Here is a 27,924-nt window from a genome sequence, read left to right on the forward strand (position 1 = left end):
CGTTCCCACATAGCTTCCTATATACAGTATGGACCTCACATAGGCACTTATCTCAGTGTAAGCCCATATACATGTTTTAAAAAAAAAACAAGCAATCAAAACACAACATAGCCTCCTGTATACGATATACGTTGAGCCCCCACATAGCCTCCTATATACGTTGAGCCCCCACTTAGCCTCCTATATACGTTTAGCCCCCACATAGCCTTCTATATTCGTTGAGCCCCCACATTGAGCACCCACATAGCCTCCTATATACGTTGAGCCCCCACAAAGCCTCCTATATACTTTGAGCCCCCACATAGCCTCCTATATACGTTGAGCCCCCACAAAGCCTCCTATATACGTTGAGCCCCCACATAGCCTCCTATATACAGTATGAGCCCCCACATAGCCTCATAGACATGGCGTCCCCACATAGCTTCCTATATACAGTATGGGCCTCACATAGGCACTTATATACAGTGTAAGCCCATATACATGTTTTAAAAAAAAAAACAATCAATCAAAACACCACATACTCTCTTCGCTCCCATTCCCCTGGCACTCTTTTGCACTGACTCTCCGCACAGCAGATGTCCTGATATGACGGCATCCCGTTTACTGTCTCACTTGCTGATTGGTTCCAGTCTCCACCAATGTATTATTAATTTCCCATAGAAAGAAGGAACGCAGTAGTTGGATAAAAAATCCTTTTCTTTTATTTTGTTAGTGTCACACGTGAAAAAAGTGCTGTACAATTGTCCGCCGGGTGTCGACGTTTCGGCTAACAAGCCTTCATCAGGTCGGACAGACTAAATACAATATTTACAAAACAAGGGAAACAAAACATAGAAAGGAGATCAATCCATTGAAAAATTGGCTGCATCATTAAGGTACATAAAAGGCAAAATTCGAATGTCAAAGCGAACGTCAGAGAGACATACAATGCAACTGAGACAAACGTGCAGAGGTATATGTATACAAATTAGGGAGGCGTTATACATGGAGTAAAATCGCCGAGTTCGAATGAAGGATATAGAATAAAATGAGCAACGTGGGGTGACCGTGGGGAGTAGAGAGCAAGGTAAGGAGGCTCACCTTAACCTTAAACTGGAATCATAATCAGGTGAGTATGTTAGTAGCTGTGAGATCACATACGGAGACTGCTGTAGGAAAAGAAATGTCAGTGTGAGAGAAACAGAGAGAGAGAAAGAGAGAGAAAGAGAGAGAAAGAGAAAAATATATATATATTTTTACAGTAATGAACATACCCTATATAGGGTCCCTGGGGGTGCCGGCATATAAGATCACATCCTATAAAGGTATATTCGGCGGAGGGAAAGAGTCTGAAACAGAAAACATGGAAAGTGTTCCGAGGTTGGTGAAAGCAGGACAAAGATCTGCCAAGTTGTATAAGGTGATGTTGTTCTATACATCAAGTCCATATACAAGGTTAAAAAATGTTGGTTACCTTGGCAGTCGTATGTGTCTCTTGTTTGAAGTGGCTGTTATAACCGTAGGAATGTAGTAGCCACTTCACAGGGACACCAGGGTCCAGGGTTCAGGCTTAGGATTCAGGACAAGGGCTCGGCTATAGTTGTAGCTGTATAAAAGGGAATATGGGGTGGTTCAGTAGTGGCTACAGGGTGTGGGGTAACTGCAATGAGAGATAGGTGATGTGGATAGGATTACCTGTGGTTTCTATGGTGTGGCTAGGGTGTAGGTTCACTGGCTAGAGGATCGGAGTCAGGGTAATATGCCTGATGATTGCTTCAGTTACATGACTAGAAATAAAATGATGATACAATACTTATGTAAATAATGTTATCTTAAGGAAAGTAATTACTGCAATATAGAAGCAGGGTCCAGGGCCCGTGCCAGGAATAGGACTGCTACGTCTGGTTCTTATGCCAACAATAGAAACTTAAAATCAAAGCCAAGGTGACCTGGTGGTAACTAGGAGATCAGGTGTGTAAGTAAAGGGGTAGGGGAGAAAAAGTATGTAGAGGAGCAGCATTACCTAGTGACTTCTGTATTAAAGCCTGGAGAGAGGTCCGTAGGGCATGGAGAAAGTCAGAGGCAGCTGATAATGGAGGAGGGAAAGACAATGAATGCAGAGATAATGATGGCAGAAAAGTCCAGCAAAGTACAGATGAGTCACCTTACCAAGAACCTGTGGTGCCGCAGAGCCAAATCGTGTGTCCTGTAGGATACAGGAATATGGGGAAAGCGTCCTTTTAAATCGGAGTGAGCCGTGACATCACTTCCGGTTTGAGGGGGCATGGTGTACTGCGCCTGCGCGCGTGGATGCCGTTTGTCCAGTGCAGAGAGGAGGAGGTACGTCACTATTAGGTGGAACGCGGAAGTGGATTGCTGAAGCGCACATGTGACCGGGGGGGAGAAGGAATGTATTTTTACTCTGGATATTGTGAATTTCACCCACTGAATAGATAAGTGGCACATGTGAATAATCTGCAACTTTTTCCAGACAAAAATTGCAGTGGTATTGCCATGGCAGTCTCTCTGCATTATGAGACTAGTGACAGATTCAGGATTTGAGAGTCATTTCCATTCTTGACTCCTTCCTTTCCTTTGGCAGTCATAGTGTTAATGTCAGTATTCCTTGCCATCAAGCAGGCTAATTATCATCTCAGGTGTGTTTCCTCTGCTACCAGCAGATGGTGTCGGTTATTCTCCTTGCCATTTGAATGCTGGTCCTGGAGGTGGAAGGAGCTGCTGTATCCCTCTTTTTAAGTTGCTGTGGTGGCTGCAGTCTTGATGCTGACTGCAGCAGTCTGTTGTTGTGTTCCCTCTATTTGTTTTCTGTCCCTGGTGAGGTGTTCTAGCGCAGCGGTGGGGTTAGTGTCCCTCCCCTGCCCACAACCTAGCCAGGACTATTGTAGTGTCTTTTCAGGGCTTCAGGTTCCTGCTCAACGACAGGTGAGGAACCTCTATAGGGACTGACTAAGAGTGCAGGGTACAGTGGCAGGTAAGTAGAGGAGGTGTCCATTTTCCCTCTCACTAATCCTAGGGCATTCCGTTGTTAAAGTGTCCCCAGTGTAACACTTATCATTGTGTGTTTTGGCGTCCTGTCCTCACCGGAGTCCGCTCCTGCAACTTCTGCTTTGGTCACCAGGTGCCGCCGTATTCCTGCAATGGACAGTGCTGGTGATAGGAGAGGAGTCGGTGCCAGTGGCTCTGGTGGGCGCAGGCTCCGCTCATCCACTAAGCTGGGTTTTCCTGGGACCTGCAGCACCACTGGATGACTGTGGGTGGTGTGTATTTTCCAGCTGAAGTTACTACCATTCAGCTACAGCCAATGGGAAGACACCACACCCTTCTAATTCCCCCCTACTGTCTGCTGGTCACTGCCAGAGATAGTTTTGTATTCCTGGTTCCTATTCTGTTCTGACTATTGATCCCTGTGTTGACCTCTGCCTGCTCTCTGACTACTCTCCTGCCTGGCATTTTTGTTCCTCACCGCCATCTCCGGCTTTGACCTCTGCCTGATTTACTGACTACACTCATGCCTGAAAATTGTCTTTTTTTTTGTACCTCCAGGTTTGGACCCTGCCTGATGACCACTCTTCTCTGGATTGCAGCCATCCATAGGCAGCGATCTCCTGGACCTTGTGTAATTCCAAATCCCTGTACAGGGGTTAAAGGGTTTCAGGGTTCTTGAGATCCTGCCGACTTGGTGGCTAGCCCTAGTCTGTCCGTGACAGTCATCCTGAGCCTGTGGTCAATGGCAGACGTTACATTTGGCTCACGCCAGATTCTCCCCTAGTCTGCAACGTGACCGGTATTCACTGCCACAGTTTTCCGTTACCATATTTGTTCACATCTGACAGCAAAAAATAAAATCTGTATAGTATATTTAGTAAATAAACATTTATGTGAAGTGTCCAAAAAAGCTTTTTTAAACCAAAAATTAGTCCTAAAACCTGCCAAACTCTCCTTATTTGCCATTCTGTCTTCGCGGCCGTTATCTTCCGAGACTTAAAGGTCGCGTGCACCGAGACGTGGAGAAATAACCCTTCACTCGCTTCAAGTTTCTAATGCAGTCTATGCAGTTCTAGGTGACTTTCATTTCTCGCAGGCATGTAAATATGCACAGTGTATCCTCACACATATCCCCGAGGATTAGAACAAAGAATGAAATAAAAACAACCAAAAAAACCACAATATTTGTTTTGAGATCTATCTGATTATTGTGAAGATGAGCTCAAAGATTGTAAGGATTTGATGTCCCCGAGCCAGGGTTTCCAACTTGACTTTTTTTTTTTTTTTCTGGGCAGCTTATCAAAAAATCACGGACAGACAGATGAAATATTTTTACGGACAGATTGTAAAAGCATAATAAATTAATGATTATAAGTGATCCATAACTACAGCCCATAATTTTGATATGAAGACATCAGCTGCAGTCACTGTTAACCGTAAAATGGTAATTATCATCAAAATAATCTGAATGTTTCTTCTGAACTAGTCATGGTGTCACAGGGTACTACACCCTCTTTCCTTCTGGTGCAGGACTCAGCCCCCCATGGTTCTGGGATCCCAACCGTTGGTATTGCTCTATCAGCATTCAAATCCTAGTCACACCTCACACCACACCCTGTCAGGCACACCAGTGGGTGGTCTAGCTGGAACAGGGCCACTCGCCTAGGGGTCAGGCAAACTGGTGGGAGGGAGGAAGTCAGTGAGAAGAAGTGGAGAGCAGAGCAGAGCTTAGAGTTCAGAGTAGAAGTATCTCCCAAAGAGTGAGGAGCTGGAAGTTGGAGCTCCCTGGGGACTTTTGGCTAGGTCGCAGACGGTGGTCTGCGACCGAAGGAGTCGGAAACCCGGTCGCAGGGTATTGGAGAAGGGTGCCCGGCTTAGTTTTGGAGAACGGTTGGCACCGGAGTACATAGTAACCGAACCGGTACCGAGTACGGCAGGGTACTGAACCCTAGATCAGGGAGAAGCTTCACGCAAGCTGATAACTAACCTGTGGAGGATAGTCTCTTTATGGACTTTTCCCCAAGAGCTCAGAGATCGAAGGCACTAACACAAAGAGGGGGATAGGGCTTTCCAGCTTATCCGGCCCACTGAAATCCCAAGTGTCAGCCATCGAGAGCACAGCTCCCCTATGTAACGTAGGGAGCGGGACCCCGACAGCATCAAGCCGAGGGGTCACTGAGAACATCTAAAATACAGTGCATGGAGGCAAGGTACAGACCATCAGCAATACCAACGGGAGCGGACTCCCGGACGAGCTCCCCTGAAGTGGCAGTGGCATCCAGAGACTTGGTTTACTTTTGTGTCAGAGTCTTCTTTGTGGTCGCATCACTACCAACACTGCCTGAGTGAGTATGCTGTTCTCCCCTGCTCTCAATCTGCACCACACTCCCCTACACTCCACCATCCAGAGTCCTGGGGCCTCCCTTACCCGTGGAGGAAACGTCATTTGGCTTCCCCATCTTCCCCGGGTACTCCCATCGGGAGCGGCGGTACTCCCCTTACCGCGAACTATGGGTGGCGTCACAAACTCTCACTCCCCTGTAAACACCCCCCTTTACATTTGAAGTGGCCGCGAGCCCCCGGGTCCGGAGAGCCTCGAGCGACAGCAACCCCCGGATCCGAGCAGTTCGACCGCTTCAGGGGCGGCGTACTTAAGCTTCAAAAAAAATCACAGATGCCTTAAATTTATTTATGGACAGGGCATAAAGTGTCCTATTTGTGCAGACTGTCCTGGCTTTTCTGGACGGTTGGAAACCCAGCCCCGAGCCATAGATGGACGTCACTAGTATACTGATCTTTTTATTTTATCTCCACTGATCAAAACGTCTTCTACTCTTTCATACAGGTGGAAGATTTCCTTCAAATTAAGGTTGTTACATAGGTTGAAAAAAAGACTGACAGTAGGTTCATTAAGTTCAACCTTTCTTCACCAATTATACATTTTTTGTCACTAAATTACCTATAACCCCCAATCCTCCATCCATCTGACCATTTCTGCCCCAGCACAGCTGCCCTTGCCCATTGAGGTGCAGCCCGTCCCTACCGTAGAGCCTGTAGCCGACAGAGAAGTCGGCCTACCGTAGTTCTCCATGAACCCAAACCCTTCCTTCCTGCATCAATTTATAAGCCACTTATTTATCTTCCTAAGCTCCCGCTGTCTTTCTAGTGACATTTGTGGCACCGGTAGTATTTCTGAACAACCACCTTGGATTGCCTGGACTTCAGCTTCTCTCCTAGTTCCCTGTAATCATATTTAAGCACCTTCCACCTCCCTCTATCTTTGTCAGTAGTACCAATGTGTACCATGATTGCTGGGTTTTGCCCGGCCGCACCCAGCAATCAATCCGATCCGCAATATGCCGAACCCAAATACCTGGCAGACAACACACTGTTCAGCATTCCCAGGCTCGATGGCAGATGACCCTATTTGCCTATTTATGGAGTCCCCTACCACCAGCACCTGGTTGCTAGGAGCATCGTCCTGCTGTAGTGATCCTAGTCCTGGGCTTGCAGCCCTAATATCTGCCAAACAGAATATAAATTATGTCCTGCTCACCGTTGAAGATTTAAAACTGCTGTTCATTTTTTTAATAATACATTGGTGAACAAGGGACAGTCTCTTGTTTTTATTTCTTTACCTCTCTTTTCTTTTTTCTTTTTTTTTTCCATTTGTGGATTGTCGGATTCAGAGGACTATTTCAGATCATCATGACTTTTTTTTTTAACAAGTTGCTGAACCAGGGCAAGAGTTGGGTGGTGTTTTTCAAAATGAAATATTTGTCTTTTTTTTTTTCTTTTAACTTAATAAGTTAGTAATGGGGGTGTCTGATAGATGTGGTGTGCTAATTCTTGGGTGGCTGTGGGCTGGTATTTTTAGGCTGGGTAGAGCCAAATAGCTATGGGTCTTCCCAACCTGAGAATATCAGCCTCCAGCTGTCTGCTTTAACTTGGCTGGTTATCAAATGCTTGTGTTTCCCATTGAATTCTATATACTTTTAACTTGAGTAGCGCCTGTCCGAGCGTCCGACCTGCTCGACACTCATCACCAATCCTGACGTGAGATATTCTGCCGTCTCCTCTTCGTTTTTTCACTCACTGTTCCATATGTAATTGCCCCTCTAAACTTAGTGATAGCTTTTTTTTGTTTCCGCAGGTTTTTCATTTAACTTACACCGGGCATCAGCTGTCACTTTTCCATTACCCTGTTCTTTTGTTATCAGGAGGCTTTAATGTGATGCATGTCTTTTTTTTTAACTCCTTAATTATAGGTACTTTGCTAAAACAGATTACAGCGCTCAGTAAAATCCGGTTAGTGCTTTTTAGCAATCTGCGCTTGACATTAAGGCAGAAAAAGTATGTAGTTGTGTTGAAAAGTGTAATCTGGAAAAACTTGACTTTTGAGTGAGAGGTTAGAGAGATGAATTGCATCGTACAAAGGATATGGCTGCCGCTCATGACGACTGTGCCGGCGCTTATCATGTTTGTAGATTTAGTTCTCTGTGGGCGCACATTAAGTCAATGTTTCAAGTGGCTAAACCCTGTAAACTGTCTCGTTTTGGCAAGAATGTGCATGTTATTTCATGTGTAAAATGTGTTCACTCCTTGTAATATCCGCATGGGCAAAGATGGCATAATGATATGTTAATACAGTGGGACTGAGCAAATACTGTTGAAGACGTTCTTAAAGTTCTTCTCTATTTACATAACTCCCATTAATGTCCACAAGAGTTACAGAAACTGCGTAACTCAGGCAGTGTCGGCTGTTTTCCATTGTGTGGAAGGGAAGACAGATTTTTCTAATCTTGGGCATAAACGTTTCCCCGTTTAAGGCTAGGTTCACATTTCCGTTGTTTAGGATCAGTCACAATCCGCCGCTCTGATAAACAACGCAATCTGTTTAGCGGATTCCGTTGTTCCCATAGACTTGTATGAGCGGCGGATTGCGACTGATGCCCTTTCGTTGCATCCGCCGCCTGACTGATTAGTCGTGGAGCGACTGACCGTCGGGCGGCAGGAATACAACATGTAACGTTTTTTGAGCAGCGGAATCCTTTTGTTTTCACTGCGCATGCTCAAATCTTATGTTTAATCATTCAAATCAAAGTCTCTCTCTCGGCGGCCGAACGATCAGCTGATCAGCCGGCGGCCGGCTTCTGTGAGCGATCAGCTGATTGGCCGGCTATTGTGAGCGATCACTCTCATAGAAGCCAGCTGCCAGGAGATCAGCTGATCGCTCTCAAAAGCCGGCCACCGGGAGATCAGCTGATCGCTCTCAAAAGGTGGCTGCCGGGAGATCAGCTGATTGTTCACAATAGCCGGCCGCCGGCTTTTGAGAGCGATCAGCTGATCGCTCGCTCTCGTTTTTATATTGAAAGCATTTCACCAACGGAATACGCTCTCTCATGACATTTCTTGTCACGCGTTGTACAACGCATCAGTCACAAGTGTCAATCAACGCAGCTCACTGATGCAGGAAAACGGAAATGTAAACATAGCCTAAGGAAGAGGTTATCATAATTTAAGGTCTACCAGTCCCCAAAGGTCTACCAAGTCAACAGTGTGACGCAGCAGCAAAAAAGGCAAACACCATTCTAGGATGTATTAACAGAAGCATACATTCTAGATCACATGAAGTCATTATCCCCCTTTACTCCTCTTTGGTCAGACCTCATCTGGAATATTGTGTCCAGTTCTGGGCACCACATTTTAAAACAGACATCAACAAACTGGAGCTGGACTGCAAACCATGTCCTATGAGGAATGGTTACAGGATTTAGGATTATTTAGCTTGCAAAAGAGAGGACTGAGAGGAGACTTAATAGCTGTCTACAAATATCTTAAAGGCTGTCACACTGTAGAGGGATCAGTTTTATTCTCATTTTCACAAGGAAAGACTAGAAGCAATGGGATGAAACTGATGGGGAGGAGACACAGATTAGATATTAGAAAAAACTTTTTGACAGTGAGGGTGATCAATGAGTGGAACAGGCGGCCACGAGAGGTTGTGAGTTCTCCTTCAATGAAAGTCTTTAAAAAGAGGTTGGACGGACATCTGTCTGGGATGATTTAGTGAATCCTGCTTTGAGCAGGGGGTTGGACTAGATGACCCAGGAGGTCCATTCCAACTCTAATATTCTATGATTCTATGATTCTATGAACTTGTAGGCAATCTGGCAATCTTGGACTTGCTGCCCTTCCCATAATAAGGTATAACTGCTTCTGCTGCACCCATTTTATATATCCAAGAACTGTCCAGATCCTAACCTTGTAACGTTCTGTCCCCTCTATGGTTCATCAACTTTTAAGCTGGAACTTCTTTTTCTTCACATCTGTAAATCTGTTGCACCTGCCATTGTCAATGACTTGTCTACCCTAAACTGAAAGCATGCATCTTTGTTATACCTTTTATGCAGTGTGATTAAACAAGAGAGCAGGAAAGAAAGACCCGACTCCCACTTCCTGCAAAAGGACAAAGGCTTGCCCCCACTTCCTGTAATGTAACAAAGACCCACCCCACTTCTTAAGAAAGGACAAAGGCTTTTCCCCCACTTCCTGTAGTGCAGAAAAGACCTGCCCCCACTTCCTGCAAAATAACAGACCCGCTCCCACTTCCTGTACAGAGCCAAAGACAAGCCCCAACTTCCTATGAACCAACAAAGATCCCCCACTTCCTATGAAGCAACAAAGTCTTGCCCCCAGTTCCTGTACAGAGAAAAAGACCCGCTTACACTTCCGGTAGAGCGACAAAGACCTGTCTCCACTTTCCGTTGAGCGTGATGGCTTGACTTCACTTCCGGTAGAGCAGTGTTCCTCAACTCTAGTCCTCAAGACCCACCAACAGTGCATGTTTTCAGGATTCCCTTAGCAATGCACAAGTGGTGGAATTACCACCTATGCAAGTGATTAAATTATCATGTGTGCAATACTAAGGAAATTATGAAAACATGAACCGTTGGTGGGTCTTGAGGACTGGAGTTGAGTAACACTGCCGTAGAGCAACAGAGACCCGCATCCACTTCCCATAGAGCAACAAAGACCTGTCTCCACTTCCCATAGAGTGTGAAAGACCCAACTCCACTTCCCATACAGTTAAAGACCCAACCCCACTTCCAGTAGAGCAACAAAGACCTGCACCAATTTCCTGTAGAGGGACCATTACCAACCTCCATTTCCTTTATAGACAAATACCTGCCCCACTGTCTTTAGGGTATATGGGAAGTGGAGGCAGTCATTGACGCTTTGCGGGAAGTGGAGACGTGTATTTGCTGCTCTATGGGAAGTGTAAGTGGGTCTTTTTCCTTCTTCAGGACCAACGTTTACTTCCTGTAGAGAGACAGTGACCCTCGTCCACTTCCTCTAGAGAGACCATGACCTGGTATGGTTTGGCACCAGGACATGAGAAGTGGACAGAGCTGTAGAAGGGCATTAACCCAACCATAGGACCGGTATCTGCTCCTTTGTTTGAGGGGGAATAGCAGGTACACTGCTAGAGCCCTACAAAATATCCTCCAGTACCTACCTCTGGGCATGTTTTTCTGATTAAACTGTCAGAAACATGATAACCCAATGTCTTCTAGTGGGATCCCTGCTCACAGAAATCCATAGAAGCCATTTTCAGACCTTAAACTGGTGCTGTGGGTCCTCGGTCTCTTCTGGTGCAGGACAATGCCCAACCCTTCAGCCAGAGTGGGCAGTCAGATCCTGAATGATGGAGGCGTTTATACCATTGACTGACATGCACATTCCCCAGACCTAAATCCATTTGAGAAGCTTCAATAGGCTTTCATCAAGACCAACATTTTGTATGCCAGCTTTGATTTAGAGTTTACTGGAGTAAGATATGCCAAATTTATTAATTGGCGTGAGTCTCCTAATGAATTTCAGCTCCTTTCTGCCAGCATAAAAAATGTACACTTAAATACATTTCTGTAATAATTTACACCACTTTTGCAGATGTAAAATCACAGTCATTACATTTTTGATGAATTGAGACCTATATATTATATTGACTGCGCCAAATAGTGCCTCTGACTGTCCCGTAGTCACGATGCCCTGATCCACATCTGGGAAGAGATCTTCCTGGACATCATCCACCTTCTCATCAGGAACATGTCACTAGGAGTTTTACACAAATCTCACAGATTGTCATGGCAGCATCAGACGCTGTTCACATTACAGATCGTGACACTTCACCCTATGATTTCTCTGGTGTTTCTGAGTTACACAGGCAGGCTCAGGCTTCAACCAGCCGTGGGTTTATTCATGATCAGGCTAGCAAGAGTTAACCTCTTCTGGCCTGCGTGTTACTTCTGGGATCACATATTGTTGTAAACCTATCACATTGGCTCCCTTCTTATTTAAGATAGTGGAATCTGACGTCCCACGCCGACTATAGTTTATTGCATTGTTGGTCTGTGTGGTTTTCTGTCACAGTCCTTCTGGTGACTGTATTGCTTTGTCCATGAAGTTGTTGTGGAGTTCTCCCATTGTCTTGTTGTTTCCTCCCTGCTCTTATTTTCCTCCTAAGCCTTTATTGTCTTATCCCTCTATGTATGTGCGTAGTGAGATAGAGTTTTGGTTTCCCCTGTTTGTCTATTTCTGTTGGCTTTACCACTACTACCCCAACCCTCCCCAGGGCCTGGAGGGAGGGGGTATAAGATCAGGGCTGCTCAGGAGCAGGACTAGGATGGTGGCTCAGACCTCCTCACCTTCAGAGATATCTCTAAGATAAGGGATAGCTAGGGCTCCCTAGCCTAAGGTCCAGTCTAGCAGCCCCTATCCCCTGCTTTCTCTCCATTCACCATGACACATGTCCAGATGTGCACACAGTCACGTAGGGACCTTAAACACTTTTGAGGCACATTATGACTTCCATGAAGAAATTTATTCCAATGGATCCAATTGTGATTAGTGTTTAGGGATGATTTGGATTTAAGTTTTGAGTTGAATTTTTGGTTTCAATTGACTATTTATTTTCAATGATTTATGCACTTTTTATCAGTAAAGTTTTCAGCTTGATTCTTCCATTCATCAAGATCCATTGTGTGATTTAAAGAGGACCTATCACCAGTAAAAAGTGACTATTTTTTTGGTCTTCTTTTATTCCCGCTGCTCCCCTGAATATCATATTTATATTTTTGTTTGTTTATTTTTTTTGAAATCTGTGTTATGGTTTTAGAGATACGGACCCTTTCCTTTCATGCTAAATTTTGCTATCTAAGGGGTGTGGCTCACATTGTAATAATGCAGAGCAGCTTAAAGACCCGCCCCCGAGGATCCTGTGAGCCTTGCCCCTTTGGTAAAGAAATAACCTAAATACTCAGGGGAGCAGCGGGGATGAAAACAGAGCAAAAATAGTCACTTTTGACCTCGAGACAGTTCGTCTTAAAGGGAACCTGTCACCACTTTTTCGGCCTATAAGCTGCGGCCACCACCACCGGGCTCTTATATACAGCATTCTAACTAAATCAACGCAATTGTCACAGACATCTTGAAGAATCACATTTTTTTATTACTTGGTGAAAATATCATCATCTCTTGAGTCTCGGACAATCAGTGTCCTTCAGCTTTGACCACTTGGGACATCTTATGACTATCCACTGTCTGCTGCGGGATATGTAAGGGGAAAGCTTTGACAATCCTACAGTATAATGCTATAGGAACCAACACTAAAGTGCGGTATACCATAATAATACACTGCTCAAACATATAAGTGGAAAACTTTAAAGGGAACCTGTCACCACTTTTTTGGCCTATAAGCTGTGGTCACCACCAGTGAGCTCTTATATACAGCATTCTAACATGCTGTATATAAGAGCCCAGGCTGGGGGTATAACATAAATAACACTATATAATACTTACCTAACGGTTGCGCTGTGGGCCTTATGGGCGTGTCCGTTGTCTGGTGCCGGCGCTGCCTCTTTTGACGTAGACGCGTCATGTACACAGGCTTCAGCAAGAGGACCAAGATGGCCGAAATAGGAGGCGCCGGCACCGGACAACGGAGACACCCATAAGGCCTACAGCGCAACCGTTAGGTAAGTATTATAAAGTGTTTATGTTATACCCCCGGCCTGGGCTCTTATATACAGCATGTTAGAATGCTGTATATAAGAGCCCGGTGGTTGTGGTCGCAGCTTATACGCCAAAACAAAGTGGTGACAGGTTCCCTTTGAAGTTTTCCCCTTATTTCTTTGAGCAGTGTATTATTATGGTATACCGCACTTTAGTGTTGGTTCCTATAGCATTATACTGTAGGATTGTCAAAGCTTTCCCCTTACATATCCCGCAGCAGACAGTGGATAGTCATCAGATGTCCCAAGTGGTCAAAGCTGAAGGACACTGATTGTCCGAGACTCAAGAGATGATGATATTTTCACCAAGTAATTAAAAGTGTGATTCCTCAAGATGTCCGTGACAATTGCGTTGATTTAGTTTAGGAAGGCATGAAAAGACCCTTCGTCACCTGGGAGTGCGATAGTTACAAGGGTGATATTTCTGGAACAATCAGTGCGGTTTTCATCAATATTACGGTAAGCCTTCTAGTCAGCCCGAGAAATCTCACTGAAACCAAGCCGGCAGCTTTACAGGGAGATTAATTGATTTGATAAGACCCTAAAGCAGTATGAATTTTTTTTTTTCCCCATGGTAATCCCAACAGTTGCTACGCTCCTTCCCTTTAAGATGTCCTAATCTACAGCGAGCAGCGACATTAGCACCCCCTTTAATAGCGTCTTAAGAAGCGGATTTGAGATATATTTGTTTCACAGGGAAGATGTTGTGATAAATGCACAAATGTGACTTTCATCTGTTTCAAACGGCGGCTTAGTGCTGAAACGCGTGTGATTACATCTCCTTCATAAACCCGCAGCTGATTGAGTTTAGCATGAGGTCTGAAGATCTGTAGCTGGAAATCACTCTGTACACAGTGGTATTTGCGCATTTGTTTTACACCGGACAGATCAATAGTATTTTACTTGCAATAACAGTCGTACTGCAGACTCAGAACGTGACGACGAGGATAAGAAAGAGACCAAATCATACTGCCAGAATATTAATATATTACAGCATTATTCACATCCCAAAGATCCGATCCCAATATATAGTATGTGTAATACTAATACTACAGTACCATGCTTCTCCAAAAATATGCCACTGTCTTATATAATTTTTTTGCCTCAAAAAATGCGCTAAGGCTTACTGCTTTTTGTCTGGGTAGGATTAATTTTCGAGGAAATACAGTTGGGGGTAGGCTTACACCCCCCCTGCGTTCTTTGGCGGGAGTTCGCAGCAGGTGTGCTGCACGCCGTCCTCCCCTGCTTTGGCCAACACACTCACACACATTAGATCGCACACACACACACACACACATCAGATCACACGCACACCAGATCACACACGCACACCAGATCACACACGCACACCAGATCACACACACACACCAGATCACACACGCACACCAGGTCACTCACGCACACCAGGTCACTCACGCACACCAGATCACTCACGCACACCAGATCACTCACGCACACCAGATCACACACGCACACCAGATCACTCACGCACACCAGATCACACACGCACACCAGATCACACACGCACACCAGATCACACACGCACACCAGATCACACACGCACACCAGATCACACACGCACACCAGATCACACACGCACACCTCAGATCACACACGCACACCTCAGATCACACACGCACACCTCAGATCACACACGCACACCTCAGATCACACACGCACACCTCAGATCACACACGCACACCTCAGATCACACACGCACACCTCAGATCACACACGCACACCTCAGATCACACACGCACACCTCAGATCACACACACACACCTCAGATCACACACACACACCTCAGATCACACACACACACCTCAGATCACACACACACCTCAGATCACACAATCACATCTGGCCAGCAGGAGAAGATTGGATGCACTGCAGTGGAGCACGAGAACCTGCGGTGGAACACATCATTGCATGCTCCACCTCACTGCTTCCGAGGTTCTCCTGCATGCCAAAAGCAATCAGTATCGCCGGATGTGGTGAGTGTGTGTGTGCGCGCGATCTGGTGTGTGTGTGCGCGCGATCTGGTGTGTGTGCGCGCGATCTGGTGTGTGTGTGTGCGCGCGCGATCTGGTGTGTGTGTCCGCGCGATCTGGTGTGTGTGTGTGTGTGTGTGTGTGTGTGCGCGCGCGATCTGGTGTGTGTGTGTGCGCGCGATCTGGTTGTGCGCAATCTGGTGTGTGTGTGTGTGCGCGCGATCTGGTGTGTGTGCGCGCGATCTGGTGTGTGTGCGATCTGGTGTGTGTGTGTGTGCGCGATCTGGTGTGTGCGCGCGATCTGGTGTGTGTGCGCGATCTGGTTGTGCGCAATCTGGCGTGTGTGTGCGCGATCTGGTGTGTGTGCGCGATCTGGTGTGTGTGTGTGCGCGATCTGGTGTGTGTGTGTGCGCGATCTGGTGTGTGTGTGCGCGATCTGGTGTGTGTGCGTGCGATGTGGTGTGTGTGTGCGCGATCTGGTGTGTGTGTGATCTGGTGTGTGTGTGTGTGTGCGCGATCTGGTGTGTGTGTATGCGCGCAATCTGGTGTGTGTGCGCGCGATCTGGTGTGTGTGCGCGATCTGGTGTGTGTGCGCGCGATCTGGTGTGTGTGCGCGTTCTGGTTTGTGCGCAATCTGGTGTGTGTGTGTGCGTGATCTGGTGTATGCGCGCAATCTGGTGTGTGTGCGCGCGATCTGGTGTGTGTGCGCGATCTGGTTTGTGCGCAATCTGGTGTGTGTGCGCGCGATCTGGTGTGTGCGCGCGATTTGGTGTGTGTGCGCGATCTGGTTTGTGTGCGATCTGGTGTGTGTGTGCGCGATCTGGTGTGTGTGATCTGGTGTGTGTGTGCGATCTGGTGTGTGTGTGTGCGATCTGGTGTGTGTGTGTGCGATCTGGTGTGTGTGTGTGCGATCTGGTGTGTGTGTGTGCGATCTGGTGTGTGTGTGTGCGATCTGATGTGTGTGTGCGATCTGATGTGTGTGTGTGTGCGATCTGATGTGTGTGTGTGTGCGATCTAGTGTGTGTGTGTGCGATGTGTGTGTGTGTGCGATCTGGTGTGTGCGATCTGGTGTGTGTGTGTGCGATCTGGTGTGTGTGTGTGCGATCTGGTGTGTGTGTGTGCGATCTGGTGTGTGTGTGTGTGCGATCTGGTGTGTGTGTGTGTGCGATCTGGTGTGTGTGTGTGCGATCTGGTGTGTGTGTGCGATCTGGTGTGTGTGTGTGCGATCTGGTGTGTGTGTGTGTGTGCGATCTGGTGTGTGTGTGTGCGATCTGGTGTGTGTGTGCGATCTGGTGTGTGTGTGTGCGATCTGGTGTGTGTGTGTGCGATCTGGTGTGTGCGATCTGGTGTGTGCGATCTGGTGTGTGCGATCTGGTGTGTGCGATCTGGTGTGTGCGATCTGGTGTGTGCGTGTGTGCGATCTGGTGTGTGTGTGTGCGCGATCTGGTGTGTGTGTGTGCGCGATCTGGTGTGTGTGTGTGTGCGATCTGGTTTGTGCGCAATCTGGTGTGTGTGCGATCTGATGTGTGTGCGTTTGTGTGATCTGATGTGTGTGCGATCTGATGTGTGAGTGTGTTCGATCTGGTGAGTGTGCAATCTGGTGTGGGTATGCGATCTAATGTGTGATGGTGTGTGTTCTACTGCAGGTCTTCCCATTTTGTGTCTGGTGAGTATGATTGCGGGGTCTTCTTTCTTTTGGGGGTGTCTGCTTTCTATAATGAAGTATCCTGCAGTATTCTTTAACTTTGTTAGCGGCATGGACACTTCATTTTTGAACTGCATCTATAGCTTATTTTCAGGGTAGGGCTTATATTTAAGGCTTATGCCAAAAATGCTGAAAAGTCCTGCTAGAGCTTATTTTCAGGGTAGGACTTATTTTTGGAAAAACAGGGTATTAGCAGATACCTCCAATTAGACATGTAGTATATTCTCCTGATATAGCCATGTCTCTTACCTCATGTGCAGGGCATTGCAGCTTAGGTATCCATGGTTATGTCAACTCATATAGTGACAGTTAGTTGCTCATTGTCGTAACCATATAGCCCCCATACATAAACTCAGAATGATGCCCCACTTTGCCTGCTCCAAGCACACAATATGCGGCCTTATAACTCCCCCCTTCACATACCCTTTATGATGCGCCAATGTTTCCACCCCACACAGTATGATTCCCCATATAATCCCCCACACACAGTATGATTCCCCACATAATTCCCCACATAATCCCCCACACACAGTATGATTCCCCACATAATCCCCCACACACAGTATGATTCCCCACATAATTCCCCACATAATCCCCCACCCACAGTATGATTCCCTCCACAGTCCTCTGCACAGTAGGGTACCCCCTCAGTGCCCCTTTGGTATGATGCCAACCAATTCTCCACCACACACACACACACACATTATGATGCCCCATATCTCCCCACCTTCATAAAAGGTATAATGTCCCCACAATCCTCCTTTGATGTCAGATATACCATTCACCTACGTCCAATAAGATACAGAAACATACCCTTTTTATTGGATGGGGTCGGCGACAGCTTTATTATTATTTTTTTTTTTTTATATATCAACTATTTTTTTTATACCTTATAACATTTAAGAAATCAGACAGAACAGGAGCGTTTAGAAGCAAATTACAAAAGTTTATTAGAGTTAATTCCATAGCATTATTTAAAACATGAAACAGACAGTTTAAAAGTTTGTGCTGAAAGGGGGAAAGAACACCCATGAAAAGTGGGACTACAAGGCGAGCTCATAAATCTATCAAAGGTATAGGGTATTTCGTGGCCAGACAAGCTCAAATAATGAGCTGAAAGTAGAAGGAAAATATCCAGAGCCTTAGGCCATACACTCACCCATTGTAGTAGAGCCTCGCACCTGCGTCTCACAATTCAGAAGGACCCAACCGACGCACGTTTCGCATTGTATATCGCAGCTTCCTCAGGGCGGGTTAGAAATCTCAAATCCGAGACCGGAACTTATATATATTTAAAGCGCGTTCCCATTGGTCATCCCACATGTCCATCAACAGGGATCGCAATAGCGGCGCATGCGCATCACAGACAAGACGTCCACTTCCGCCCTGCCCGGCAATATGTAAAAGGGAGACACCCGGAAATCCAGGTCGTCATGGACGCCATACGTCATTTTTACCCTCATCATAGATGCGCCGGGCAAGGCGGAGGGACGAATTGTACCCATGACGGGCATGCGCACCACGATCCCACAGGACATGAAAACAAAGTACTGCAGATCGATATATAATTCTACCGTTAACTCTGCATATACCAATAAGAACTTAATAGATATAATCAAGGACATATCCGTAACCACAGCATGGAACAGTGGAGATATTCAATTCATATAGAGTGTGGACATATATTAAAATGGGAGATAAGTAAAAGAAAACATTTGTCATAGGAAAAATACATCAATTTCTGGTTCTCCTCAGTTGATCGTAGTCAGATGTTGCTCTCATATTTTTTATCTCTCTCATTCTTCCCTTTATTTTCATATTATTTTCTCCTCATTACACACTCAACACCATTCCGTGTCTGAGCCACACTATAGATCCTATAAGTCAGGATTGAGAAGACATGGTTTTAGAAAACATATAGCACAATAATTAAAAAAGACCAACATTTAAAAATACAAATTTAAAAATTCTTTTCTTTTGACACGGGAAAATATGCTGTAGTATAAATCATAGGAATTCAGGAAAGGGGGATTTTGTAACTAGTATTTTCATAAAAAAGGTGCGAAATTAACTGCTTCATTCAGCCCAATAGGGGCAACAGTATTTAACATAATGATCCATCTCATTTCTTTCTGCGCCAACAATTTTTTAAAATTCCCACCCCTTATTCCTAGATGGATCACATCAATCCCTCTTGCCATAAATGTCTTGGGATCACATGAATGAAATTGCCTAAAGTGGCGAGGGATGGTTTTCAGTGTTGTAATATCGGTCGCTGTCTTTGCCGCCACAATGTCCCTCACATGCTCTCTAATCCTAACTCTCAGTTCTCTCGATGTAAGACCAATGTAGATCTTATTGCAGCCACAAGTGGCGTAGTATATCACGTTGACGGTATCACATGAAATATGTTCCCTAATAGAATAGGTTTTCATACCATCACTGGTCATAAACTCCGAGCAGCGAGACACATTAGGGCAGGAAAGGCAACGGCCACACGGAAAACAGCCATGAACCGGACCAGGCAATCCAAAAATGTATTCCTTCTGTGGGGCAACATAATGGCTTTTCACCAATATATCTCTCAGATTTCTGCAACGTCTTGCAGTCATCATAGGCACCTCTGGTAAGAATGATTTGATGGAGGGATCTGATTGGAGGACATGCCAATATTTTTTAAAAATTTGTTTCATGTCATTCCACTTCTCATTAAATGTTGAGATGAATCTAATGTTTTGAGATTCATTCTGTAATGCCCTTTTAGTTCGTCCACCTCCTTCACGCAATAACTCGTCGCGGGGGGCCATGTTTGCTCGCTGGTATGCCCTCTTAACACAACGATCACTATATCCCCTTGCCTTAAATCTCATCCTTAAATCATCTGCTTGGTCATGAAAGGAGTTCTCTTGAGAGCAAATCCGCTTGATCCTAAGGTACTGCCCAACCGGGATAGCCGAAATAGTTGAATTAGTATGTGCTGAAGTGGCATGGAGCAATGAGTTCACAGACGTCGGCTTCCTAAAAACATCCGTCTGTAAAGCCATCGCTCCATCCACTGAGATTCTAATATCTAGAAAATCGATTTCCCTTGCACTATGACAAAAAGTCAATTTGATATTGTATGTGTTGTCATTGAGCTGGTCCCCGAACTCCCTCGGTCTCGGATTTGAGATTTCTAACCCGCCCTGAGGAAGCTGCGATATACAATGCGAAACGTGCGTCGGTTGGGTCCTTCTGAATTGTGAGACGCAGGTGCGAGGCTCTACTACAATGGGTGAGTGTATGGCCTAAGGCTCTGGATATTTTCCTTCTACTTTCAGCTCATTATTTGAGCTTGTCTGGCCACGAAATACCCTATACCTTTGATAGATTTATGAGCTCGCCTTGTAGTCCCACTTTTCATGGGTGTTCTTTCCCCCTTTCAGCACAAACTTTTAAACTGTCTGTTTCATGTTTTAAATAATGCTATGGAATTAACTCTAATAAACTTTTGTAATTTGCTTCTAAACGCTCCTGTTCTGTCTGATTTCTTAAATGCTATTATGGAGTGGCAATCCTATGTGATGAGATTATAAAAATGGAGATGTGCATTTTGTTCAAGTATCTAACATACCTTATAACATGTTTAACATCCAGAAACCGAGACTTTATACACCACCGGACTCCCAGAGGACAAGTCCATCCTCAATTCAATATTCTCCAACCGTTTCTTTTAGAAACTGCCAGCTGTGACTTGAATTATTCCACTAAAACAAGAGAACCATATCAGCAAAACATGAAGAACCATATATAGCAAGGGGAGCGAGTGCATGGAGCTCTATCAACAGGTACCAGAAAGGGGCCGACAGGTGCACAGAAGGTACCAAAACATTATGCATGATGTCGGACAGCGTGATCTAGAGGGACAAGATCCATTATAACCAGTGTTCCATTGCATGTTTCATGGAGGAGCAACAAGCTTACCCCACTTACCCTCACTTCTTTATGCCCACATTTAACCCATAAGCCACAGATAACCCCAAAACAGTGAAAAGAGAGGCAATGATGTTAAATTACACCAGATCCACTTCCATCTGCAGTCAGGGACCTCTTCCAAACTTGGCTTGCATTCCTGCAGACAGTATGGTACTCTTAGGGTATGTGCGCACTAGGCGTTTTTGCCGCGTTTTTAGCGGCGTTTTTTACCGCGTTTTTGTGCTGAAAACGCAGTGACATTGCTTCCCCAGCAATTTCTATGGGTTTTCAGAAGTGCTGTCCTCACACAGCGTTTTTTTGTAGCTGCGTTTTTGTGGTGACCACAAAAATGCAGCATGTCAATTATTTCTGCGTTTTTCACTGCGTTTTTCACCCATTGAGTTCAATGAATGTTCAACAACGCAATGAAAAACGCATATAGCTGCGTTTCTATGACTAAAAACGCAGCTATAAACGCAAGGGGTGGGCAGTAAAGTGACGTGTACAGGAAGAGGATTCCTTCTGTTGGTAAACACAGAAGCATGAATCCTCCCGGTACCGTCACCGCCGCTTCCACCTCCCGTCCTGTGCATGTCAGCTCCGTGCGGCGCCATGTCTGGGCGGGAGGTGGAGGCAGCGGCGAAAACAAAAGTGAACAGTAGAAAAAAAAAATGTCATATATACTCACCTGTCTGCAGGGTCCCGGTGCCATGCCTGCTTCCAGCCCCTGTCTCGGTCCCGCCGCTCTGGCTGTGTGCAGTCTCCCCAGGGCAGGACCTTGCTTACAGGACCTGGCGGTGGATCACCTGATGCAGTCACCTGACGCATCAGCTGATCGTAGTCTCGCCGGCTTTTTCGCGCCCGGCCGGCTATCAGCTGATCCTGCCGTCAGGGGACTTCATCAGCTGATTACCGGCAGCTGCTGCTGCGATCGGACGGGATCAGACTCCTGTCCAATCGATCGCTCCAGGAGCTGCCGGTAATCAGCACAGCACATAAGTGAGTATTATTTTTTTTTTTTTGCACTGATGCATCAGCTGATTGTATAATCGGCTTTTATACAATCAGCTGATGTGTGATGGGATTCAGGCACTTGATCCTGACACATCATCTGATCGCTTTGCCTTCCAGCAAACCGATCAGATGATATTGGATCCAGATTGGACGGCGTGGGACCCTGACCCAGGATTACTGCGGAGGGGGGTTCTTTATTTCAATAAAGATGGAGTCACTAATTGTGTTGTGTTTTTATTTCTAATAAAAATATTTTTCTGTGTGTTGTGTTTTTTTTTTTATCATTACTAGAAATTCATGGTGGCCATGTCTAATATTGGCGTGACACCATGAATTTCGGGCTTAGGGCTAGCTGATAATATACAGCTAGCCCTAACTCCATTATTACCTAGCTAGCCACCCGGCATCAGGGCAGCTAGAAGAGTTGGATACAGCACCAGAAGATGGCGCTTCTATGAAAGCGCCATTTTCTGGGGTGGCTGCGGACTGCAATTCGCAGTGGGGGTGCCCAGAAAGCATGGGCACCCTGCACTGTGGATTCCAATCCCCAGCTGCCTAGTTGTACCCGGCTGGACTCAAAAATTAGGCGAAGCTCACGTCATTTTTTTTTTTTAATTATTTCATGAAATTCATGAAATAATTAAAAAAAAAAGGGCTTCTCTATATTTTTGGTTCCCAGCCGGGTACAAATAGGCAGCTGGGGGTTGGGGGCAGCCCGTACCTGCCTGCTGTACCCGGCTAGCATACAAAAATATGGCGAAGCCCATGTCATTTTTTTTTTCTTTTTGGGCAAAAAACTGCATACAGTCCTGGATGGAGGATGCTGAGCCTTGTAGTTCTGCAGCTGCTGTCTGCTCTCCTGCATACACTAGTGAATGGAGGATGCTGAGCCTTGTAGTTCTCCAGCTGCTGTCTGCTCTCCTGCATACACTAGTTCTGCAGCTGTCTGTCTGCTCTCCTGCATACAATGGAGAATAGATGAAGCCGGTCTTTTTTAGCGCTAGTAATAGATCTATTAACTCAGGTTATCTTTGTGAATGAATTATGCTTTATTTGTGACAGTCTAAGTCAGATAAAATAAAGCTCTTGTTAACACTACGCGTTTCAGCAGGAATATACTGCTTTCCTCAGGTGTAGCAAGAGCCAGTACACTTCAAATTTATAGATAAAACGGCCTCTTTGATGGGGCTTAAGGGTGTGTCTTTGTTCAGACAATTTTAACCCTTTTAATACCAAGTAAAACTGTATTTTTTATATCAAGTAAAACTGTGTTTTTTATAGTAAAAGTAATTAATTAAAATATAAAAATTAAGTAGAGTCGGATATAAAATAATATAAAAACTATAAGAATATTTAAGATAGTCTGGACTATTGTTATCTTAAAAAAACATATAAAATATATACATCTGTGTAAACGTATACCATTAATAACTAAAAAGGACAGGAACCTCCTAATTTATCTCTATACACTATATTAAAAAGAATTTATGTTAGTTTTTATATATATTAGTTAAAGAAACCTTCATAACCTTATCTACATATATTTACACATATATCTTCATATATAAACATATGCATATGGATACATATAACCCATACACGTACAAATTCAGTGTTAATCTTTAGCATTATAAATTACCATTATTCATTTTTATGATAATGCTAGTATTATTATTAATTCTTTCATAGATTTATATTCAAATATTTCCCAGAAATATGCATAAAATTTATTTTTAATCTATTTTGTATGATAATTTCATTTTTAATTACTTTTTTATCTTTTTGTTTGTTTAAATAAATTAAGTTTATTTTCTTATATATATATATATGTATTCATATGCGCACACATCTGTAGTCTTATATACACTTGCCTATATGCGTATATGTTTACCCCAGGTATTAATTAATATTTTTATTATTTTGCAACGTTATCTATCATTATATTGTGACCTTCAGGGGTCAAAGTGCCCAATTTGAAGATCCAATAACTTTCCCTTTTAGTGAGTTTAATTATTGCTTGTGGATCTTTCTTATCCACAGAGTCTATGATAGTAAGTTTCATCATTGGATTTTTATTATGCACACTATTATAGTGTCTTGAAATACTATGTAAGGGGTAACCGTTTTTTATATTATATCGATGTTTATTCAAGCGTGCATGCATTTCCTGAATGGTTCTTCCCACATATTGGGTACCGCACGGGCACTCGATCAGGTAAATTATATATGTAGAATAACAGTCATATCTCTGTTTTATTATAAACACTTCTTTTGTAGTTTTTGACATGAAGGTTTTTTTATTTTTTGTGATTACCTGACAGCATAAACATCTTGATGTCTGGCATGGGTAGCAGCCCCATGTATTAGGATTATTAATATTAACGGTTATTGGTTTCAGAAGGGTATTACTTGGTGCAATTAAATTGCCTAAATTCTTGTTTCTTTTATATATAATAATTGGTTTTTGTGGTATATAGTCTGTTAGTATGGGGTCTCCTTTTAATATAAACCAGTATTTATTAATCAATCTCTCAATTTGAGTTCTGGGTTGACAATATGTGGTGACAAGGCTCCATCTAGATAATTTGGATTTTTCATCTTTTTTAGGGGCATCCATTTGCTTTGGTTGTACACATATTTCCTGAGTTAGGGAGTTTGCTTTCTCATAGGCATCCTGTATTAGTTTCTTGGGGTATCTTTTTTCAAGAAATCTATGTTTGAGGATTTTGCATTCTTTGTTATAATCAATATCTGCTGTGCAATTTTTTCTAATTCTTCTGTATTGCCCATACGGTATATTCTTAATCCATCTAGGTAGATGTCCGCTATTATATTGTAAATAGCTATTCACATCCACTGGTTTAAAATGTGTGGATGTTGTGATTAATCCTAATTCATTCATTAGAATTCATATTAATTATTTTTCGCTTTATAAGACGCACCTGATTATAAGACGCACCCCCAAATTTGGTGAAGGAATAGAGAATTTTTTAATAAATTGGGTCCGTCTTATAATGCCAGTGTCCGTCTAACAAATCATATAGGGTATATGTCCCTCATAGCCCCCCATCCTAAAATTAGCCCCCTTAATCTGTATATGGCCACCTTATATTGAATATAGCCCCCTTGTGCTGGCACACGTCCCCCAGTGGTGCCACATGTCCCCTATGGCTGGCACACGGCCCACTGTGGCGGCACACATGGCCCACTGTCGCTGCACACACGGCCCCCCTGTGGCTGCACACATGGCCCCCCCCCTGTGGCTGCACACATGGCCCCCCCTGTGGCTGCACACACGGCCCCCCCCCTGTGGCTGCACACACGGCCCCCCCCCTGTGGCTGCACACACGGCCCCCCCCCCTGTGGCTGCACACACGGCCCCCCCCTGTGGCTGCACACACGGCCCCCCCCTGTGGCTGCACACACGGCCCCTCCCCTGTGGCTGCACACACGGCCCCCCCCCTGTGGCTGCACACACGGCCCCCCCCTGTGGCTGCACACACGGCCCCCCCCCCTGTGGCTGCACACACGGCCCCCCCCCTGTGACTGCACACACGGCCCCCCCCTGTGACTGCACACACGGCCCCCCCCCCTGTGACTGCACACACGGCCCCCCCCCGTGGCTGCACACACGGCCCCCCCCCTGTGACTGCACACACGGCCCCCCCCCTGTGACTGCACACACGGCCCCCCCCCTGTGACTGCACACACGGCCCCCCCCCTGTGGCTGCACACACGGCCCCCCCCTGTGGCTGCACACACGGCCCCCCCCTGTGGCTGCACACACGGCCCCCCCCCTGTGGCTGCACACACGGCCCCCCCCCTGTGGCTGCACACACGGCCCCCCCCCTGTGGCTGCACACACGGCCCCCCCCCTGTGACTGCACACACGGCCCCCCCCCTGTGGCTGCACACACGGCCCCCCCCCCTGTGGCTGCACACACGGCCCCCCCCCTGTGGCTGCACACACGGCCCCCCCCTGTGGCTGCACACACGGCCCCCCCTGTGACTGCACACACGGCCCCCCCCCTGTGGCTGCACACACGGCCCCCCCCTGTGGCTGCACACACGGCCCCCCCCCTGTGGCTGCACACACGGCCCCCCCTGTGACTGCACACACGGCCCCCCCCTGTGGCTGCACACACGGCCCCCCCCCCTGTGGCTGCACACACGGCCCCCCCCTGTGGCTGCACACACGGCCCCCCCCTGTGGCTGCACACACGGCCCCCCCCTGTGACTGCACACACGGCCCCCCCCTGTGACTGCACACACGGCCCCCCCCTGTGACTGCACACACGGCCCCCCCCCTGTGGCTGCACACACGGCCCCCCCCCTGTGGCTGCACACACGGCCCCCCCCTGTGGCTGCACACACGGCCCCCCCCTGTGGCTGCACACACGGCCCCCCCCTGTGGCTGCACACACGGCCCCCCCTGTGACTGCACACACGGCCCCCCCCTGTGACTGCACACACGGCCCCCCCCTGTGACTGCACACACGGCCCCCCCCCTGTGGCTGCACACATGCTGCTGCTTTTAGTAAAATAAACTGTTTCCTTACCCTCTCCAGCACTGTGGTCTATCGTGTCCCCCTCCTCGGGGTTGAACTCCGGCCTCCTGCATTTCCTGGTTCTCGGCCGGTCATGTGATCGGCACGGCAGAGTGATATCATCTCTGCTTGCCTTATCACAGACAGCAGCAGCAGGAGACCGGAGATCAGCGCTGGAGGAGGTGAGTAAAAAGTTTTTTATTTTACTATGGGTAGCAGCACGGGGGCCATAGCTAACACAGGGGGAGGGGGCATGTGCGATCACAGGGGGGCAGGCAGATATAATATGCACCGCTGCTCCAGCCCCTCAGCGTGATGCAGTTTCAGCACCACACTGCTGGACAGCGGCTGTGCATATTATATGAGCGGGAGCAGGAGAAGCTGTCACCTGCCCCACAGCACCGCTCAAGAGCTGCCACCACCTCCCCTGGACTCTGTAGTGTGTGTGTATATATATATGTACACCCCCCCGTATATTCGGATTATAAGACGCACCCCCTACTTTCCCCCAAAATTTGGGGGAACAAAAGTGCGTCTTATAAAGCGAAAAATACGGTAAATTAATTTGTAGATCTAGGAATTGGATAGTTTTATTAGAATAGGTAGCCGTGAATGATAAGCCCCATTCATTCTTATTAATATCCTCTACGAAGCCCAGTAATTTCTCAGGGGGGCCCTTCCATATGATGAACAGATCGTCAATAAATCGACGATAATGTATTATATTTTCCTTATATTTGGATTGCCCGATGGAGATGGATTCAAATGCACCCATAAAGATGTTGGCATAACTGGGTGCGAAACGCGTCCCCATCGCGCAGCCTCTAACTTGTTTAAAGAAGTCACCCTCAAAAGTGAACACATTGTTCTCTAGGATAAATTGTATCGCCTTTATTATAAATTTCCGTTGGGGTGTTGAGATTTCCCTGTCATTTAATAGTGTTTTTTCAATGGCTGACAAGCCCCTACAATGTGTTATATTATTATACAGAGAGCTGACATCCATTGTAAGAAGTAAGCTGTTTTTTAGAGGGGGTAAAGCTAATAGTTCCCTAATCAATTGTGTTGAGTCCTTTAAATAGGACTCTAACTTTAACACATATTCTTGTAAGAATAAGTCCACAAAGTGGGATAGGTTGCTGGTTATGGAATTAACCCCTGAAATTATTGGGCGTCCTGGTGGATTTAACGGATCTTTATGTATTTTTGGTAGAAAATAAAAAAATGGCACTGAATAATTAATGATGTCGAGATTTTTTTTCTCTTTTTTGTTTAGTATTCCTTGTTGTGAAGCATCTTTTATGATCATACCGTATTCCTTTAGAATTTGGATTGAGGGGTCCTTATCTAGGGATATATAATAATCCTTATCACTTAAGATTTTCTTGCCCTCCTCATGGTACCAGGTCCTATCCATAACTACTATCCCTCCCCCTTTATCTGCTCTTTTTATAATAATATTTTTATTTTTTTGTAATGTAATTATAGCTTTTTGTTCATTTTTTGTGAGGTTAATTTTCATTTTTTGATTCGGGAGGGATCTAATGTCCTTTAGTACTAATTGCTGAAATGTCTCGATGTGGGACCCTTTATGATGCAATGGGTAAAAATTACTCCTTAGATTTCTTGGATTTACATGCTTAATATTTGGTTGA

At 45.7% G+C, this 27,924-nt stretch overlaps 1 protein-coding gene and 2 long non-coding RNA genes across 3 annotated transcripts in view; 1 reads left to right on the forward strand and 2 right to left on the reverse strand.

The window, feature by feature from the left end:
• The window catches only part of LOC142243978 (uncharacterized), a 608,163-nt gene that overhangs the window by 172,670 nt on the left and 407,569 nt on the right, over positions 1 to 27,924 (forward strand). The window lies entirely within an intron of this gene.
• On the reverse strand, positions 1,254 to 1,763 carry LOC142244581 (uncharacterized). The gene is made up of 3 exons (XR_012724592.1): positions 1,675 to 1,763; positions 1,454 to 1,585; positions 1,254 to 1,328 (listed from the first exon to the last, which is right to left on the reverse strand). It is a non-coding gene; the product is annotated as an uncharacterized LOC142244581 (long non-coding RNA).
• On the reverse strand, positions 17,680 to 26,387 carry LOC142244582 (uncharacterized). The gene is made up of 3 exons (XR_012724593.1): positions 26,282 to 26,387; positions 20,368 to 20,500; positions 17,680 to 18,631 (listed from the first exon to the last, which is right to left on the reverse strand). It is a non-coding gene; the product is annotated as an uncharacterized LOC142244582 (long non-coding RNA).

The sequence above is a fragment of the Anomaloglossus baeobatrachus genome, chromosome 6 (assembly GCF_048569485.1).
Source record: "Anomaloglossus baeobatrachus isolate aAnoBae1 chromosome 6, aAnoBae1.hap1, whole genome shotgun sequence".
Lineage (NCBI taxonomy): Eukaryota > Metazoa > Chordata > Amphibia > Anura > Aromobatidae > Anomaloglossus > Anomaloglossus baeobatrachus.